Source organism: Sceloporus undulatus, chromosome 1 (genome assembly GCF_019175285.1).
Source record: "Sceloporus undulatus isolate JIND9_A2432 ecotype Alabama chromosome 1, SceUnd_v1.1, whole genome shotgun sequence".
Lineage (NCBI taxonomy): Eukaryota > Metazoa > Chordata > Lepidosauria > Squamata > Phrynosomatidae > Sceloporus > Sceloporus undulatus.
In genome coordinates this window covers 128328907-128348294 of record NC_056522.1, presented here as the reverse complement: position 1 = coordinate 128348294, position 19388 = coordinate 128328907, and the positions used below count along the sequence as shown (strand labels likewise).

At 39.0% G+C, this 19388-nt stretch overlaps 1 protein-coding gene and 1 long non-coding RNA gene across 2 annotated transcripts in view; one reads left to right on the top strand and one right to left on the bottom strand.

Annotated features, from left to right (window-relative positions):
- COL9A1 (collagen type IX alpha 1 chain) overlaps positions 1-19388 on the bottom strand; it is a 169076-nt gene that overhangs the window by 117813 nt on the left and 31875 nt on the right. The gene's annotated exons all lie outside the window — the stretch shown is intronic.
- The window catches only part of LOC121919498, a 44723-nt gene that overhangs the window by 311 nt on the left and 25024 nt on the right, over positions 1-19388 (top strand). The window lies entirely within an intron of this gene.

The window sequence follows — 19388 nt, the reverse complement described above, 5'->3', positions numbered from 1 at the left end:
AGCCTAATTTCCTCTGGAGGGAAGCTGCATCTCTTCCCTACGGAGGAAAAAGAACCTGGAAAAACCTGGTTCTTTTTGTGTCGCAGGGCTGACGTAACAAGTGCGCCACTCGCTCACTCGTTATGTAAGCGCCACGTGGTGACATGTGGCTGCTGCACGGCGCTTACATAACAATGGCGGCACCCATGTACACAGGGCACCGCCATTGTTACGTATGCGCTACGCTGTGTTAGGGTTAGGGACCATGCAATTGGTGCACGGTCCCTAACCCTAAAATCGGCACTTCATGCCTGTTTGTATCGAGCCTTAGTTTGTACTTTAAAACAGCTACCCAATGTGCTGAAAGTGTTGGGGAGGGAAAGTATTGGTACCTTGGATAGCATTTTTAAAGTTGGATTAACACTGGAGGTAGATTTACCACATTACAACATGGAAAGTCACCCATCAGTCACCACTAATAGACTGAAGGTTTTATAGACAACCTATTGGGAACTTCTCCCTCTTACATAGTTTCTGAGCTGCTCACATGGAAGAGGGTGGACAGCTCCTGTTAAAATTAATAATTCTGTCAAAGCAAGACAAGCTGAACATCAGAGGCATTATTTCTTGATGTTCTCATCCTCATAATTATGTACTCCATCTTTTTTTAAAAAAAAAGATGGGAAAAAGTGCCCAATTTGGTTTTTTAAAAATTATTACCCATAGCCAATATCAACAGAATTTCTAACTGTTATGTATGTCCACTATGCATTTATACTGAAAGGTATAATTCAATTTTTCAATTTTAAAAATCTTAAAGTTGAGCTGAGTCAAATACAGTACAATTTGTTGTTGTATTTACTTATATCCCACCTTTCTCCCAATATAGGGACTCGAGGCAGTGAATAGCAAACTTAAAATGATACAGTTTAAAAACAAGAGAAAAGTATTGCTATGTATAAATATAAAATTTTAAAAACAAACAATTTTAAAAGTTAAAATAGTTATTTGTGCATTAAAATGTAAAATGTGTTAAAAGCTCTATAAAACCTTAAAATCTTAATTACGCCACATTTAAAGCACATCCCTTGTCAGTTTGAAAAAGCCTGAGGGCACAATAATGTTTTTATCTGCTGATGAAAGGAAAGCAGGGATGGGGCCTCCTGGCCTCTCTGGGGAGGAAGTTCCAGAGCCTGGGGGTAGCCACCGAAAAGGCCCTCTCTCTTGTTACCCCCAAATGAGCTTGAGAGCCATTAAGACAATAATAAAAATAAACAAATATAATAAAAATTAAGCTAGCCATTTTATCAATGACCAGAAGAAAATAAATACATAGTATGAAGGGAAATCTTGGCAGGTTTAAACGTAGAAGTGCAAGTCTCCCTAAAAATAGCAATGCTTAAAGGATCAACTACAATCGGCCCTGCTTATACACGGATTTTTTAATACACGGATTCAAGCATCCACAGTTTGAAAATGTTCAAAAAAAGTATAAATTTCAAATATCAAACCTTGATTTTCCATTTTTATAAGGGATGCCATTTTGCTATGTCATTATATTTAATGGGACTTAAATACACGGATTTTATTATACATGGGGGATTTTGGAACCAAACCCCAGCATATAACAAGGGTCCACTGTATTTAGAGCATTCCATAGGCATGGAGTTTCACTGGCAAGAAATTCTGCTAGCTGCTGGAAAAATAATATCTAATAGAGGTACACCCAATGAAACATCTTGTTGCCAGGCATCAGCAAATATGAAAGATCATATGCGACAAGTTGTTCCCTCAGGTATCCAAAATTCAGGCTGTATAGGTCTTTAAAGGTAAGAACAACACCTTGAATTTGGCTGGACCAAACTAGCAACTGGTAATGTTCTTGTCGTATTGACTTTATTCACTCCTGGCAATGAACTGCCATATACTCACTCAGCCAAACTTTGCAAACTGCCTTCAAGTTTAGCCCTATTTATTATAATGGTCTAGTTGCAAGTAAGGAGGGCATGTGCAACCATGGCAAGTTCTGTTTTTTTCATAAAGCAGCATAACTGGTGTATCTGTCAGAGCTTATGAAGCACAACTTAGCCATCTGAAAATGTGGGAGGAGGACAAGATCCAGGAACACCCACAAACTGTAAACCTGTTCTTTTAGGAGGAGGAATGTGACCCATCCAGATGCAACATTTCCATGATGAGTCTGGTTTTAGGAACACCCAACTTAGCCAGTTCCATCACAGCTGCATTACTGCGATAACTCTCTCTCTCTCTCTCTCTCTCTCTCTCTTGTAAACACACACAAAGAAGCTGTTAACCATAATAATAATTCAAAACCTCTGTTTCATATGAAAAGGAGAAACCGAGATGAGCTTTGCTACTGGCAATCTTTTCCAAACCTTTAGACAACTTCTCTCACCTATTTCATGTTGTTGTTGTGTGCTTTCAAGTCATTTCGGACTTATGGCACCCCTAAGAAGAACCTAACACAGAGTTTTCTGGGGCTAAAAGTACAGTGGTACCCCGGGATACGAATGCGCCGCCTTACGAAATTTCCGGGTTACGAAAAAAATCCATTGAAAAAAACTGTTCCGGGTTACGAAGGTTATTTCGGGTTACGAAAAAATTTTTGGTGCTTTTCGGCGCTTTTTCGCACGAAATCGCGGCTTTCGCTATTAGCGCCTATGGCTTTTTCGGCTTACGAAGATTTTCGGGTTACGAACGCGGCGGCGGAACGAATTAAATTCGTAACCTGGGGTACCACTGTATGTGACTCACCCAAAGCCACCTAGAACTTTATCACATGGAGAAAATTGGGTGTTTAAACAGTGAAAATTGTGTGAAAATCATGCAATTGCGATTAACATTTTCACACAATATCACGATTAAAGTGCCAGTATCCCAGGAATAAACAGGCAATAAACAGCAACAAATCATTCATGGGGAAATCCCATGAATGATTTGTTGCTGTTTATTGCCTGTTTATTCCCAGAATAATGGCTCTTTAATGGCGATGTGTGTGAAAATGTTAATCACGATTGCATGATTTTTCATGCAATTTTTGCTGTTTAAATCCCTGATTTCCCCTGTCTGATAAAGTCCCCAGTGGGTTTCCATGGCTGAGCAGGAAACTGAACCCTGATCTCCAGAGTCCTAGTCCAATACTCAAATTACTACACCATGACAACTCTTCTCACAAATTTTATATCCATGTTTAAAAGCATGGGGGGAAAGAACAGCAACCCACAAGAGATGTGTTTGTTTTATAATTACAGCTTTTGAGAACTGTTTTTGTTCTCAGTAGATGCTTCCTCAGACTTCGTATAATCCCATTGGAAAGCTGCCAAAAATTTCAATTCATGCAAGATATTGCTATAAGGTCATGGGGATCTTTTTTAAAATGTGGCATAAGAAAACAGAACTATTTATGCAAAAGGAGAACTCACTGCCCAAAGACTGAACAAATTCTATAAATTCTGGACAAAATAAAGCAGTATGGAAATTGTTGTTCAAAAATTCTAAATGCTCTCCTTCCCACATTGTTTGAAACCATTAAAGATTGTTTGAAGCCATTCAAGATTTTTGAATTAAGAGGCCTCCAATAAAATATATTTAATTCACCTTTTACTGATGTAGGCTACAACACCAATTCTTGTTACATTAATGCTGTGGTTATTTTAGAGCCAGATGCTTCACTCTTGACTAAACTAAAATAATGCAAGGGTGTCTACGATTCTGCAAGAGTGATCTGCCAGGATATAACTTCTGCATGGATAGGCATGCATGGATCTGTATTGTATTGGGAAAATGAGGGCATCCAGTAGGTGGTGAATGAACAAGAATTTGTAATAGAAGTTTGCCCCAGGTCTAATTGTTCTTAATTAAAAGAAGATAGAAATTCCAATTAGGACACAGCACAGCTGCTAATTACAGTATAGTTAATTCTTTCTTCCTGAAATAAAAAAAATAAAAATATTCTCACTCCCCCCAGCAACAACAAATCCAAACCAACAGTCCTGTGCCACTTATTTCTTATTACATAAACTGAATTGCAAAGTTGCATGGACTCATCTATTTAAATACAGAAGCCTTAATCAAGATGTTCAGGATCCAAGTTCAAGATAAGTTTTTTTATTGTCATATTGACTTTTCTTCCAGCTCTCCTGTCAGCCTTTCATTGTGAGACTTTTGCCTCTACATTTTGTAAACCACTTAATCTGGACATACTGGCTGGTTCTGCCCGATGTGTACTTAGGACATAGAAAAATACCCAGAGAGCCTTCCTCATCTCTCCACAAGGTCAATAAAGCTGTAGGAAAACTTGGTAATTTTGCCCATGGGTAATTTTGAACCAAGCGGGGGCAACAAAGAGCCCCCTAACCAGCTGTTAATGCCAATACCCCAACCCAGATTCCCTGGAAAGAGGGTTGCCTTTCCTGGAAGCCTCTCAGATGGAAATTCACCTTTTACATGTGTTTGTTGTAGGAATCCCCTGGATAGTGTAACATGAAAAATATAATTTGGGTAGGGGGGATTTTGGAATACCTATACTTGCATGTATGCGATATCTTGGAGATGGGATGCAAGTCTAAAGATAAAATTCGTTTGTGTTTCATATGCACTTTACACACATAGCCTAAAGGTAATTTTATACAACATTTTAAAAATAAAGTTGGTGCATGAAACAAATTTTGTGTACATTGAATCTTCAGAAAGCAAACCAGTCACTATATCAGCCACCCATGAAAAAAGAGTTGGCTTTTAGAACATTTTGGAACTTGGAATTCCATTAAAGGGAGACTCAACCAGTACTCCCTTGTTATCCTGTCCTTCGGTACTGACAATAACTTCTTTGTAAACATTAGAACAAAAGCAGGTATTTGGCAGCCAGATTGCTTTCTCTCATTTCATTGTATCCCAATTTGCACTATAATGATTGTTCGTGCTAGGATCACTTGTATTTGTACTAGTTTATAGCTTCTGCTAAATGGATAATAGTTATCATAGAAATCACACATGAGGTACAGACTCTTCTGTTCTAATTCAGTGACAGTTCAATATTAAATTTTCAAACAGATTTATCAAGGTCATGTGAATTCACAACAATTTTTTAAAATCAGAGTGACAGTACTGGCAGGTGCTTATTTCAATAATAGTCCATTTAATAAAAGCTAACATTAATTTTACTGGTAATCAAAAGATAGAGTTGCAAGCTGACTTAAAAGATCTACTTGGCTCTTGTGCCTTCTGCAGAAGGTTTTTTTTTCTGCAGTAGTAAGCAGGTAAAGCTTTTCACAGTGTGGAGATAAACATTGTCACCTAGTTATACATGCAGACAAACTACTATTAAAAGCTCAGAAGCCATGGATAGTATAAAACTGGACAATTCTGTTTCTATACCAGTCCAACTATATATATTCATCATTTTCATGTTGTACACTCCCAAGACGTATAGCATAGGTGTCAGGGGCACTGTGCTTCAGTGGTTCCGTTCCTACCTCACAGGCAGATTCCAGATGGTGATGCTGGGGGACTCATGCTCTTCCAAAAGAGAGCTGACATCTGGCGTCCCTCAGGGTGCCATCTTGTCCCCCATGCTGTTTAATATTTACATGAAACCGCTGGGAGAGATCATCTGAAGACATGGGGCACAGTGTTATCAGTATGCTGATGACACCCAAATTTATTTCTCTATGTCTCCGACTGCTGCAGTGACTAAGGATAGCCTCTCTCCTCTGAACGCCTGCCTTGAGTCGGTAATGGCTGGATGAGGGAAAACAAACTCAGGCTGAATCCAGAGAAAACAGAGGTACTCGCGATAGGTTCCCCAAGTCCAGGCATGGAGATTTGTCAACCAGTCCTGGATGAGGTCACACTTCCCCTAAAGGACAAAGTGCGCAGTCTGGGGGTTCATCTGGATCCATCACTACAATTATCATCTCAAGTAGATGCGATGGCCAGAAGTGCCTGGTACCAACTTCAGTTGATACGCCAACTGTGTCCCTACCTGGACTGAAAGGACCTTGAAGCAGTGGTGCATGCACTGGTAATCTCTCGTTTAGACTTCTGTAATGCAATCTACATGGGGCTACCCCCCAGACCTGCTTTAACAGCTTAAGATGATACTCCACTCGGAACTTGATGAGGAATCAGATTTTGATATTGTATATGTACAGTACAGGTATTTTAATGTGTTTTTAAATTATGCTTTGTATAATGAGAACGTATTTTAACTATGTGTAACTTTATATATGTGCTGTTCTCCTGCTTCGATCCGTAGGGAGAGGCGGATATATAAATAAAAATTATTATTATTATTTATTAATGTGTTAGTATCTTGCAACTCAATCCTAATTGTGATTACAAAGAATTCTGTATCTCTAATGCTTCTTAGCAAGTTAAACCTGCTAATTGAATATAAATTAGAGGTCCATTGCCTTGCAGATGTTTTGAGAGTAAATTGCCTTTGAACATCAGTCTGAACAAAGCCTAATGATACCTCTCACATACATGGAAACCAGGAAATGATGAATCAAAACACAAATTATGGACAAATGAAAAAATAATTGTGCAATTAGATACAATTCAATGGAAGAGGATACTCCCAGCACGGTAACAAAATCAAGCAAAGAGAAACTAGAACAGTAGATGATGTTTCAGTGGTAAAGCTGACTGTTTTTCTTCCCATTTCAGAGCATGAAGAATAGACGTAAGCAACTGAGAAATGGTGAGGGAAATCTCCTGATGCTTTTACTTAATTCATTCTTTGAATAAACTAATTCTGCCAGAAGCTAAACATGTTCGATACAAAGTGCTTTAAAATGAAGCCTTAACTCATTTCAGAGGGCAAAGCATCAGTGCTGAGTATTCAGTTGAGCCTCAGTATGATCCAGATGCTCCTTATTACAGAAGCAGAGTTACAAGAACAACTTGTAACATGCCATTTGAGGGGCATGTCAAAGTGTGTCAACTGTTCTCACAAATCTAGGTCAACACACATTTTTCACAGAATCAGAGAGATAGAAGAGTTCTTTGAGACCATCTAGTTCATTCACTGTAGAATGCAACCACAATATCCCAGATAGCTGGTCGTCCAGCCTCTATTTAAATATTTTCAGTGGAAGAGAAGGTGCTGTCCAACCATCATCTAATGAGTTTTACAACTCAGCCGGAATTAAATCTTTTTTCCCAGTGACGAACACTCTAACCACAACTTTGCACTTGCTCAGCATACAGGCTTATAGCACCTCTCTGTCTCGCCACTCTTACTTTAAAACAAGTACTGTTTTTTTAAACTTCATTTTGCCCAGGCCAATGCAGGCATGCATGTATGCTAAGTCACATCTTGTTTCTCTTGCTTGTTTGCTTACTTTCCTTACTTTGGTAATATTCCTGTACTCCAGGAAAAGACAGTGGCATTCATGTAAGGCACAGGATGACAGGAAACTGGAAAAGCTGGACCGACAAACACATTCAAACATTTAAAACTTGGGGGACAAAATAGCCTCCCACACCACTGGGAGATGAGGGAGCTATTTTGCGATGTTACTGGGCCACTTTGGAGCATTATAGGCACATGTCAGTTTTTTCCTAATTTGGAAGTAAACTGGAAGTACAAAAATATCTCCCAAGTCCCAATAGTGGAATGGAGGATTATTGCCCCCAACCCAACTTCCAATAGGGGAATAGAGGCCTATTTTAGAGGAAAGGTAACAACGGAAATAAAACTACAGACCGACATACTGCTCTAACTACATTCCTTTTATCCATTTCCCCCCATCCATCCATATAACCATCTTGTTGCATCCATTAAAGAGGAGAAAGTTATTGCAACAGACACTGCTTTTATTTAAATAAAGATGGTATATATGGAAATTTATACTTACGCCTGTGAGAATCTTTCTTAGTTGCCTAGCCAGGTCTAGAACATAAAAGATTAGATGAGAAAAATCCAGTCTAGAAATATGTCAGTTCCTGACTCTCTAAAACTGCTACAAAACAAAGAATCAGAAGCTATTTCTGGGATGGTATCTAAAGATTAGAATTTGCTGTGGGGGTGTGTGTTTCATTATTATTATTTAATCAAGTATTTGACCAGTGGCAGTGCTAACTTAAAAGAAGAGCATTTATATTCTCTGGTTTTCTTCAGTTGAAGCAAGGTATAAAAGTGTTCTCCATTACAGCACTAGGGGTCAAACTAGATGAGCATCCTATTTCAACTCCCCTACTATCTCATTTCATTTGATATCCACTGGGTTGCACAAAGGTCCTTGAATGCTGCTGCTTGAGACAAACATATTCTTCTATATTGTCCATGAAAGACAACGCTAAAAACAATTTTCCTCATTCATTTTTCATCTTTAACTGTTATTCCCAGTTCAGTCAGGGCTTGAATCGGGTTTTTTTTAATAAAATGTGTGTTTTGCCAAGCTCACAAATGAACTTTTAGTTAAACATACAGTTAGCCTTCCATACCCACAAATTGTTTTAGCCATGGATTCAACCATCCACTGCTTGAAAATATTTTTAAAAGTACATAAATTCCAAAAACCAAACCTTGATTTTGCCATTTTATATAAGGGACATCATTTTGTGATGCCAGTATATTGAATGAGATTTGAGTATCCATGGATTTTGGTATCTACAGGGAGTCCTGGAACTCAGCCCCAGTGGATATCAAGGGCTCAACTGTTGTTTCTTGAACTGTAGTTCTAATTAGCAAATTAGCCTATCTGTTCTCCTTCTACAATACATCAGAGCAAACAGTAGCAGAGGAGTTGCTTGACAGAAGAAATAAATCATTCTAGCAAAGATCCTCTAAGGAAAAAAAATAGACAGGACTGAATGGATATTGCCTCTTCTCAGTTCATAGAGTATACATAGTTTCAGTAGCAGACAATAAATGACAGCCAATAAATGATTACACATTCAACATAGTTATGCAATTGCTCTGGAAAGGGAACATAAAGTTTGATGCTATAAGCTCATTAGCTGACAGGATAAAGTTTTCCTCACTTTGTCATAAATAAATAAATAGTTCAAACTCTATCTATAGCAGGCATACTGTTCACCTTGAAGCTATCTTAGGCAAAACTAGTGGGACTGAATGACTACCGTATATATGTATGTAAAGTCTAGAAGGTTTAGTCAAAAAATTAGCCCCCCAAAACTGGGTTGACTCATCCATGGGTCATTTTAAGTACTGCACTTTAACTCTTATCCAAAAAGGAACCATCCACCTCTCTGAGTAGAGTGGTAAAAGCCAAGAGCTTAGTCCATCCCAGAAGAACGTAAAAGAAGCACTGAAATCCGCTACTCTCTCTTGCTGCAATGCCACGGCTCACCTTTTTGAATGCCTGGACAAGACAACCATAGTAGCAGCTGTGCTTTGGCATTTTCCCTTAAGAGAGCACCAAGAGAATAGACAGGGTCAGTGCTTCCTTTAGGTACTCCTGAGATGGTGTAAGCTCTTGCCTTTCACCACTCTGCTAGGAGAAGGAGATGGTTCCTTAGGTCCAAAACACATCACAGAAATAATACAGTTTGAGACCATTTTAACTGCCCTGGTTCAATGATAGGGAATTCTATCACTTGAGGACTGGAGGTCATGTGGATGGGAGCCCCATTTAGATTAATGGTGCACGTGCACATGGCATGAATGCCACACTGCATATGGGAGAAAAACCCATTCATCTAAATGGGGCTTGAGCATGCACTGAATTCGCTTTATGCGGGGGGGGGGTCTGGAACAGATGCCCCACGTAATGCAAGGCTCCACTGTATTAGAGATGTAATTCTTCACTAAGGGGCGAAACAGATGGTCAAACAGAGCTGGCTTCCTGGCAGATTGGGGCCATGGTGTTCAGACAGCAGCACGCCCCCAGTCCACCGGGAAGCCACATGGCCGACCACATGTGCAGCAGATCCATGGTGTTTTGGGAGTGCAGCATTTACACACGCTGCGTCAAAGAAATGCTGAAAAAACGTTGCCACTGCAGCAAAATCACTCTTTCCCTAGCACAAAAAGGAGTGGCTTTCTGCTGCACCTTTTTGCTCCAGGAAAAGGCCGGGTTAGGGCCATGACATGTGGTTGCTGCAGTTCCAACCCGGCAAACAAAGGGGCAGTGGCAAGCCACTCCTTACCTGCATCTGCTTCACCCCTAGGTTTCTTCTCAAAGAAAGCAATGGGCAATTTTAGCAATTTTCTTCTTGCTGCAAGAAAATCTTTTCAAAGCCAATTCACAATTCAAGACTACTTCTGCGTAATATTCACGTGTGGTTGTTTTGCAAAGAAAACAGCATTTGCTCTGCAGGAAATAGTTTTACACAGAAATATCATTTTCTGCATAAAAAAAGCTATTTTCTATGCAAACACCCATGTGCAAATTGTTTACAGAATAAGCCCCCAATTACAAAATTAAGGTCACAGAAAATACTGTTTTCTGAACAAGACAACTATGTGTAAATTTTGTGCAGGATTAGTCCCAAACTGTGAGGATTTTTGCCAGTCCTGAACTCATCTTGGTTTCCTGGCACTCAAAACACATGTTTTGTCAATTTTTCAAATAGTTTCAAATATTATTTCCATCCCTAGTTATTATATATAGAAATGGCTTCATTTGTATTGTGTTGATTATGAATGCCACCTATTCATTAGCTTTATAACAAGAGATACCAGTTTGACAATACCTTAATGTCTATTGTGTCACTCACTGAACATGTCTCATTAACCAAAGTGGAATGCAAATATTGCCTAATAGACCTCCTGATCATCATTCAGAAGTTCCTACCAGGTCAATAAGACCCAACTTGAAAATCAATCTGATAATTTCACCAGCCTATGTTGACTGACTTCCATTATCTTGACAACACCCTTGATACCTATAAAGGAACCATGAGTTTTTCTGCTGAGGACACTCCATCAATAGAGGATCTCATGGGGGAATCCAGTGTATACATATGCTGTGAAAGCATATCAATGTGTATTCTCTACCTGAAATGACAAATGTCTACCTGAAACAAAGAACAGCTTCCTAAAACTACTCAAGAATTTCATATCCTCTTCTGTAGCACACATGCACACAGAGTGGTCTCCAGCTTTGTGGATTCACACAGCCAGGGCCTATAAGAGGGAGGTTCAGCTGCTACATTAATCTGGGGCCATGAATTTCAGACAGCCCTCTCCCTTAAAAACAACAACACCCTTACAGCTCCTTCCATTGCATTATTTGACAAAGGTTAGCAAACAAGTAGCTATTTTCTTGACTTTTCACTGAAGTCTGCCTATTTTTCCTATGAAACAAACAGATCATTTCCCCCTGAATTCCAATCAGAATTCTGAATTCTGGTTGTTGATCATAGGTCACACTGACACTGTAAGCAGGAAGGACGCTGTTTCATTATATAACATATATTTACTATGTCTTTCAGGTATAAAATTGACAGGTTCTTTTTTTAAAAAAAAAAACCCACCCATTTAGAATGTGTCCTCACAAATCAGGATGGCAGAAATGACAGTTTATCAGTGGCCAGCATAACAAAGTGGTTTGAGTGTTGGACTATGACTCTGGAGACCAGGGTTCAATGCCCCACTCAAGTCATGAAAGCCACTGGGTGACTTTAGGCAAGTCGCATGTTCTCAGCTTTAGGGAAAAGCAATGGCAAACCTCCCATTTCCTCTAAAGAGTCAAAGTTTCTCTGCACCTGGTCTTCACAGTGGCCTGCATATAAACTTCAGATCCTGGTCCAGATCGGGGTCCCTTTCACACTATACAGTTATAGTGTTATTTTTCATGTTAACCTCCATGGTAGTAATCTAGTTTTCCAAAATGATTTTGGGGTTTTAGGGTCCCCATGAGTCAGAAACGACTTGAAGGCCCACAACAAAATATGCGAAAAGGAGCCAGCATGGTATAATGGTTTTAGCATTGGACTATGACTCTGGAGGCCAGAGTTCAAATCCCTGCTCAGTCATGCAAATCCACTGGGTGAACGTGAGAAAGTTGCACTCTCTCAGTTTCAGAAAAAGTCAAAGGCAAGCCCACTCTGAACAAATCTTGCCAAGAAAACCCCATCCTAGGTTCACCTTAGGGTCGCCATAATTTGGAAATGACTTGAGGGCACACAACAACAACAGTGTTCATACTCAGATAACCTGAGGTTAGACATCATGTTTAATTATGCTTTTATAATCATACACAAAATCTGTCTACTTTGTTCATATTTTATCATGACCATATTTTCCTACAAAGAAGGAAAAACTACAATTTAATTTTTTTAATGTTATACCATTATCTTTATCGAAATGATTTAACTGAAGAGTTAAGGTCCAAATGGTTCTGAGAGTTTTGAGAGGAGCCCTCCCCAAATCCCAGGGCCAGAAAGCAGTCTTGTTCCGACTTGCAAAATTTCTCTCAGAGGCCCTGCTCATAGCCCTAAAACACTGCAGGAAATAAATTAGAATGATTTCATCTCCTGCACTGTAATACAAGGAGTGGTGGCAGTGAATCATAAGGCTTTTTATGGTATATTTAGTGGACGGTAAATTGAAAGCATTGTAGATCATTCCTCAGATGAAGCTGTAGCTGAGTGTTGAGTCATGCATTAACTCTCTCATACTTGTTAAAGACCAATGGATCTTTCCCCCACAATCTGTGCCATCTGATAATCTGAATAAAAAACGGAGGAAAATATTATCGTGTTTGTTGAATAGAACTGTCTTCTCTGCTGAAGGCAGGAATATAATCCTGCTTCATAAACTATGGCAAACCATGCTTCTTTTCATGAAGCTGTGGCCATTTTTTTTTAATTAACCAAAAAGTATATTTATCTTTATATCTTAAAAATTGAGAGAAGCCTACAAATATCTACAAACGTTTACATTCCAGTTCAGCATGGAATCACTAGTTCGTCTTGGAGAATTCACTGTTCCTCATTTTAATTCCCAATTTATACATGGGAACAATGATTACCTACTTGTCAAGTATCTTGAGTATTTAATGAGAAACACAGTTCATACCAAGAGGGCTGTCTAATTTACAAATAGCTATACTGATAAACAGTGGCATATATATTTATATTATAAGTTAAAAACTAAAACAGGTTTGGGAAATCACCATGAAACTAAGGACACCTACAAGTGGCGTATATTTGCTTCAGAAGAAAAGATTTGATGATTTTATACTTTTATGAAGGAAACACTGGGAATACTAATTCACAAAGTATTATGAGGTTTCATCTGTCTGGCTAATACAAAATTATCTCAGCCATTAAGGGGTACATTTCAAATGTAGCATATGAAATATAATGTACACTCTTTCTCACCAACCATGCTATTTTTTAGACTTTAAAAAGACGTCTATCCTTACAATATTTTTAATAATAGACCATGAGTAGTCCTTTATGCATGCAGTACCCTGCTTGATTGCTCGCTGATACCAGTATTTTGGTAGCTGTGAAAACCAAGGCCTATTAGTTTGTTAGGCAGCAAAATGTAAGTGTTTAAAAGCAGAACCTCTGTATCGAACTATGTTTAAACTTGTCTACTGTTAAAATACAAAGCATTAAACTAGGTTTCTCGGACATGGTATCTCCTACATGCATTGGACTAAAACTCCCATTATCCCCAGCTAGCATCGCCATTGATTGTGTTGGCCTGGGATAATTGGAGCTGTATTCCAACACACTTTTTAAAAAAACAGCTAGTTGGGAAATGCTGTTTTAAATCATCATAATGAATGCATATAAAATGTTTTCCTCTTTGTTGCTGACATTAGTACAAAGCAGCACAAAGCTCTGAGAAAAGGATCAAAAATAGTATTTTATGTAGCATCCTGGATGCTATCAGATTATTTCCACTGAACTGCACAAATATAACTAACCACAAACATCTCACAATATACAATAAGAAGGGAGGAACAGGCCCCAGGTTTTGTTTATGAAAATACAGCTAAGGCAACCTCTAATTATAAGGATGAAAAGCTGGATTCCTGCACAGTGGTAAAGAAATCTCATTTGCACATAATGGCACATGACTGCAGCCAAGGCAAATTAAACTGTCATTGCTACACTGAGATCTTGCAGTGTAGTTGGTGAAAATGGCAGTTTGTTTTTTGGCTAAGGGTGGTCTATCGGTTTTATTTTTACTTTATACAGTTGCAGGAAATTATATTTAAATCTAGGAGTATATAATCTATTAAAGATCATATTAAGGAGTCCAGGTTCTGCCTCCTAAACATTTACCAGAATTGAAGAACAATTGCTTTGAATGCAATTACTGGGACTGGGGCTATAACTAGATAAATATAACACATGCCATGGTTATTATAGAAAATATCGCTGGTATGTTTAGCACATTTTTGCTCTATACAGACAGAGAGAAAAAATGTTTGTTAAACTGTGACAAGTTAGTGTCATAAAAGCTTTTAGCTATATAATGGCACTGTCTACACAAGTAGCAAAATAATTCTGTTTTTTCATTTAAGCAATTACTGACCTAATTCAGTTGTATTCTCTTGAGCACTGATGGGAAAATTGTGCAGTGTCAATAACATGGAGAGAATTTTTAAATAAAATGTAGCAATTGCACCTAAGCCTTGCAAAAATAGATACAGTTCAGAAGTGAGTGAGAAAAATGTTTAGAGCCAGAGGACATCTTTCCTACGAAAACTGCAAAGTAAAAATAGATGGATGCTGCCCAATGATAGTGAAAAATACTAATGCACAAAAAGTAAAAATAGCTATTATTGCAGTCTTTTGGCTTCATGTATTTTTCTCCCCTCTCTCTTTCTGCTTGTCCCTGAAGAATCTATTTTCTGTTCTCAGTTTTATAATTCATTATCTTAATATTTATTATCATTGTAATGCTGATGATGATGGGACACAGTGGCTCAGCGATTTAAAATGCTGACTCTGACTATCATAAGGTCAGGAGGTTGGCAATTCGAGGGTCAAGTGCCATGGTGATGGAGTAAGTTCTCATCACTAGTCCCAGCTTCTGCCAACCTACTTGTTCAAAAGTATGTAAAAGTACAAATAGATAAATAGGTACCACTTCAGTGGGAAGGTAATAGCATTCTGTGCAGTCATGCTGGCCACATGATCACAAAGTCATATTTGATGATGCTGACTTTTCAGGTTAATAACGGAGATGAGCACCGCCCCCTACAATTGGACATAACTTGACAACCTTGTCAAAGGGGAATACCTTTACTCTTTTTTAAATGCTGGTGACTAGTAGCTCGACTTTCCTTCTTCTGCAGGGCCAGCCCTACAACTAGGCAGAGTGAGGAAGGTGCCTTAGGCAGTACAGGGCAGGAGACAACAGTGAAGTGTGGAGAAGATAGCCAGGCACCATACAGATATGTTTGCAGTTCCAAGCTAGTTTGCTGAGAGTATGGCTCAAAACAGACAGGCCAAATGACGTGGTTTCCAGCCATGTTTGGGACATAGCATTTAGATGATGCACTGCCTGAATGCAGGCAGAAAGTGCGCTGACACTGCCCCTTCCCAAAACGGGCCAAAAATGAGTGGAAAAATCTGCTCCTTTTTGGCAGCCCGTTTGAGGACCACAGTGGTGGCCCAGATCAGAGCCAGCCTCATTCAGTCATTGCAGCCCTGGCATGTACATTCTTTTGGCCCGTCTGTTTTGGGCCTATATTGTCTCATCATCAATACTGAAGAACCATTCAGCTGCCAATCCTTCTGGATTTTGTAAATGGAATGGCATACCCACCAACTTTTTACAGATGAAAACCAGAGTACATATCACCAAGGAGCACCAGAGTGTGGGCAAGATGGTCAAAGTTATTAATGAGAAAGAACACACCAGGTATGAGAGGCTGCAGTTGTTTACTTTTGCCTGCATCTCCAAAGTAGGGCAAGACTCCATCTCTTACTCTCCTCTCCCTCATAGCCCCATTAACTGTGTTCGTATCATCTTAAGTCATATATGATTCACCGTGTATTATATCATGCTTCATGGGGGGGGGGGGGGTTATGGGAAAAGACACCATTTACAACATTTGTTGTTAAAACTGTGATTTTCAGATATTGGAACATGCAACATATATCCAAAAAAACCACATTTCTGTCAACTATCTTGTAAATGTTGTGCTTAGCCACAAGCAACTCTCCTGCATGTTTATTTAGCTCTGCTGTTGCACTGCAAAGTTGTGAGCTAGTTACAGATATAAACCTAAGGTGTGGTGTAAATAACAAGCTTCAAGACTCTTCTTTACTAATGGACATGCCATATCTCTGAACATTCATTCCCACACATTAAAACAGTAAAAGAGATGAACAAAAATATACTGAAAGTAAAGGAACAAAAAAAAAACTCAACACTCTAAACATCTCAAGCAAAGGCTGAAGCACAACCTTATTCCTAGAGCTAGTTTCTGTTTTAAAAAGGGAGGGCAGTCAAAAAAAAATGGGATCACCAACAACAGCTGAAGTGACACATCCATTCTATCATGCCAGGATCCGGCCTTCCATTCTTTGTGCATATGTAGAGAGATCAGCCCCTGATCTTGAAGTGTCACTGGTTTAGCAGAGTATATGAAGTGATTTCTCTCCTTCTGTCTAAAAGGCCTCTGGCGAATAACTTCTGTAAGAAAGCACAAAGGAGGAAACGAGTTTGGCCATCAGAAGTTTTCCTCTGTAACTTCACAAACAGAATCTCCCTAGGCTTCAAAGGATTCTTGTTCTTGACTGTCCTTTCCTTCTCAGCATTCCGCTGGCTCCCCAGGGGAGGTCTGTCATGCCTTTATTAATGGCATTTCCCTATAACTAACATTCCAGAGTGTTGCTTAGATTTTTAGAACACACTGTAGTAGTTTATAGAGAGGCTCACATTTCAATATACAAGATCCTCTTTTTCTGCCAGTAGCATTTAGGAAAATGTGATTTTTGTTTATACTACCAGTCTTGAGCGAAGTTGTGAAGTACAAATGCAGCTAACAAGCCTCTGGAGAGAATGCTGTCACATTATTTTTGGCATAAAGATAATGAAACTAACACAGTTCTGGGCGGTAGCATTATGCAAAGAAAATCTAAGACATTTTCTTGACACCATCCTCACAAAGCTCAGTCATTTACATCTCCAATATATTTGCCTAATATCACAGAGGAATTCCAGAAACTGATGTTTTTTCTGGCCATCATCATACTACAGAGTAAAATATAACAACAAATTGCATGGACTTGTAAGAATCCAACATGTTTAAGAAGAGCTTAAATACCTACCCACTATTATTCAGGTTTTGAACTGTCTAAGGTGCACATAAGGAATTTATTATTTAACGGAAAAACTATTTACTTCAAATTTTCATACACTGAATTAATTAACTGATCATAAAATACATAGATAATGGTAGCCATACACATAATACAAATGTTTTCTTTCTTCCCATTTGATGTGAAATAAATGGTCCTTGCCTTGCTTTTGTAAATTACTATATAACTGTTTGCTTCTGTGCTTAATTATATGAAACTGGATGCATAAGGGAAACCTTTCTCCACCAGAATTAAAATTTCAGTTTGGATTTTCACGATCATTCCTCTTTCCTTCCAAAGTCCCAACTTGCAATCCTTCATCCTGACTGACTGACATGCACACATTTTTGTATCTCATCCTACTAGTTGTTTATGATTACTACTCGGGGCAGCTAATAGCAGTTGAAACCCAATTAAAACACTACCATTATAAAATATAATAAAAACAGATAAAATAAATACAACATTATATAACCCAAGATATAAATAACTGCTTGAACAAGAAAGTCTTGACCATATTAATGAATCATAGTCAAAAAGTGAGCCAATCTAGCCTCTTGCGCCAAAGAATTCCATCATTTTTTTAGAAGCAGTTTATTCTTGGTTCAGGACAAGGACTACCTGGATTTCAAGAGAAGTTACTATTCTGTTTGCTAATGGGCCTGATATTTTACAACCTGACTTTATTGCCCTTTGTCTCTGTCCCAACATGGCCAAGAAGTTGTTCCTCCAAAACAAGTGAGAATGCACAGAAACAACATGATATGATATAGGCCTGTGACTTGGAAGGAGTCAATGAACTCAAAATGGTGAAGCCATACTGCAAGTATACAACCTTACATATTTCGGCAACATAAAAAGATTACACGACAGTTGTCCCAATCCACCATCAGTATGGTACAACAGCCACCAATAACCTGACTACAAATAAGAAAGAAACTTAAATCCCCCTACAAGTATCATTTTGGAAGTACATGAAGAGGGAGAAGATTCTTGATGACACCCAGTTCTATCTCTCCTTTCCACATAACCCCAAGGAGCTGTCTCTGTACTGAACCAGTGCTGCTGTCAGTAATGGACTGGAATGAGGGCAAACAAACTGAAAACTTAATCTAGACAAGACCGGGTGCATCTGGGCAGTAGGCAAGGCAGGTAGGGAATAGAGACTTTGCCAGTGCTGGATGGGGTACACTTCCATCTGAAATCTCAGGCTAACACCTCTTGGACTCTGAGCCTGGATGCCCAGCTTTCAGCAGTGACCAGGAATGCATGTTGCACATTTAAAAACTAGTGCACCAGTGGTGCCCATTTCTTGAAATGCCAAATCTGGCTAAGGTGATAGAGGCTTGATCCTGTTTGGGCTACTGTGAAGCAGGGAGGCTGTCTTTGGAAACTGTTTGAAACTTCACTGGGCTCAGAATGCTGCAGCCAGAATGCGAACTGTGGTCCATTATAGGGAACATACAACTCCCTACTTGAACAGCTTACTGGCTACCAGTTTTTCGTTTCCTACAAGACTCAAAGTGCCATTTATGAGCTTAAAGCCCTATATGACTTAGGTGCAGATTAATGTGAACAGCCGTATCTTCCTATACAAACCTGCCATAACATTAAAAGTCTTGGGGGGAATAGCTTCTTCTCAGTTCCCTCTCCTCCCCCCCCCCCCATTGCAGGCTTGCTTAGTGAGGCCAAAAGAGAGAGCCTTCTTGGCGACTGGTCCCAATCCTCTCAAACTCCACAGGAGGCTAGGCTGCCTCCTCCCTGCTTGACTTTCAATGACAAACTAAGATATTCTTATTTAAGTAGGGCTTTCCACATACAATCATACCAGGGTGGCTTTTAGGGAGCATGAGTGTTTGGGTATGTCTTTTAAACTTGTGTGTATATTTTAATGCAATTTGTATAATGTTTTATATATTTTAACTTTTAAATTGTTATTGTTATGTTTTTTTAACATTTTTTTTTACCTGTGAGCCACCTTAGGTCCCCGTTGGGAGAAAGGTGGCATACAAATGAAATAATAAATTTCACATAATTCCTAGGGCAAAAAATTAAGACCATGTGGGAGGAGGATTCAGGACATATTGGGGATTGGAAAAACAGCCTGAGGTTTTCCATCAGAAATCTCTTGATATCAG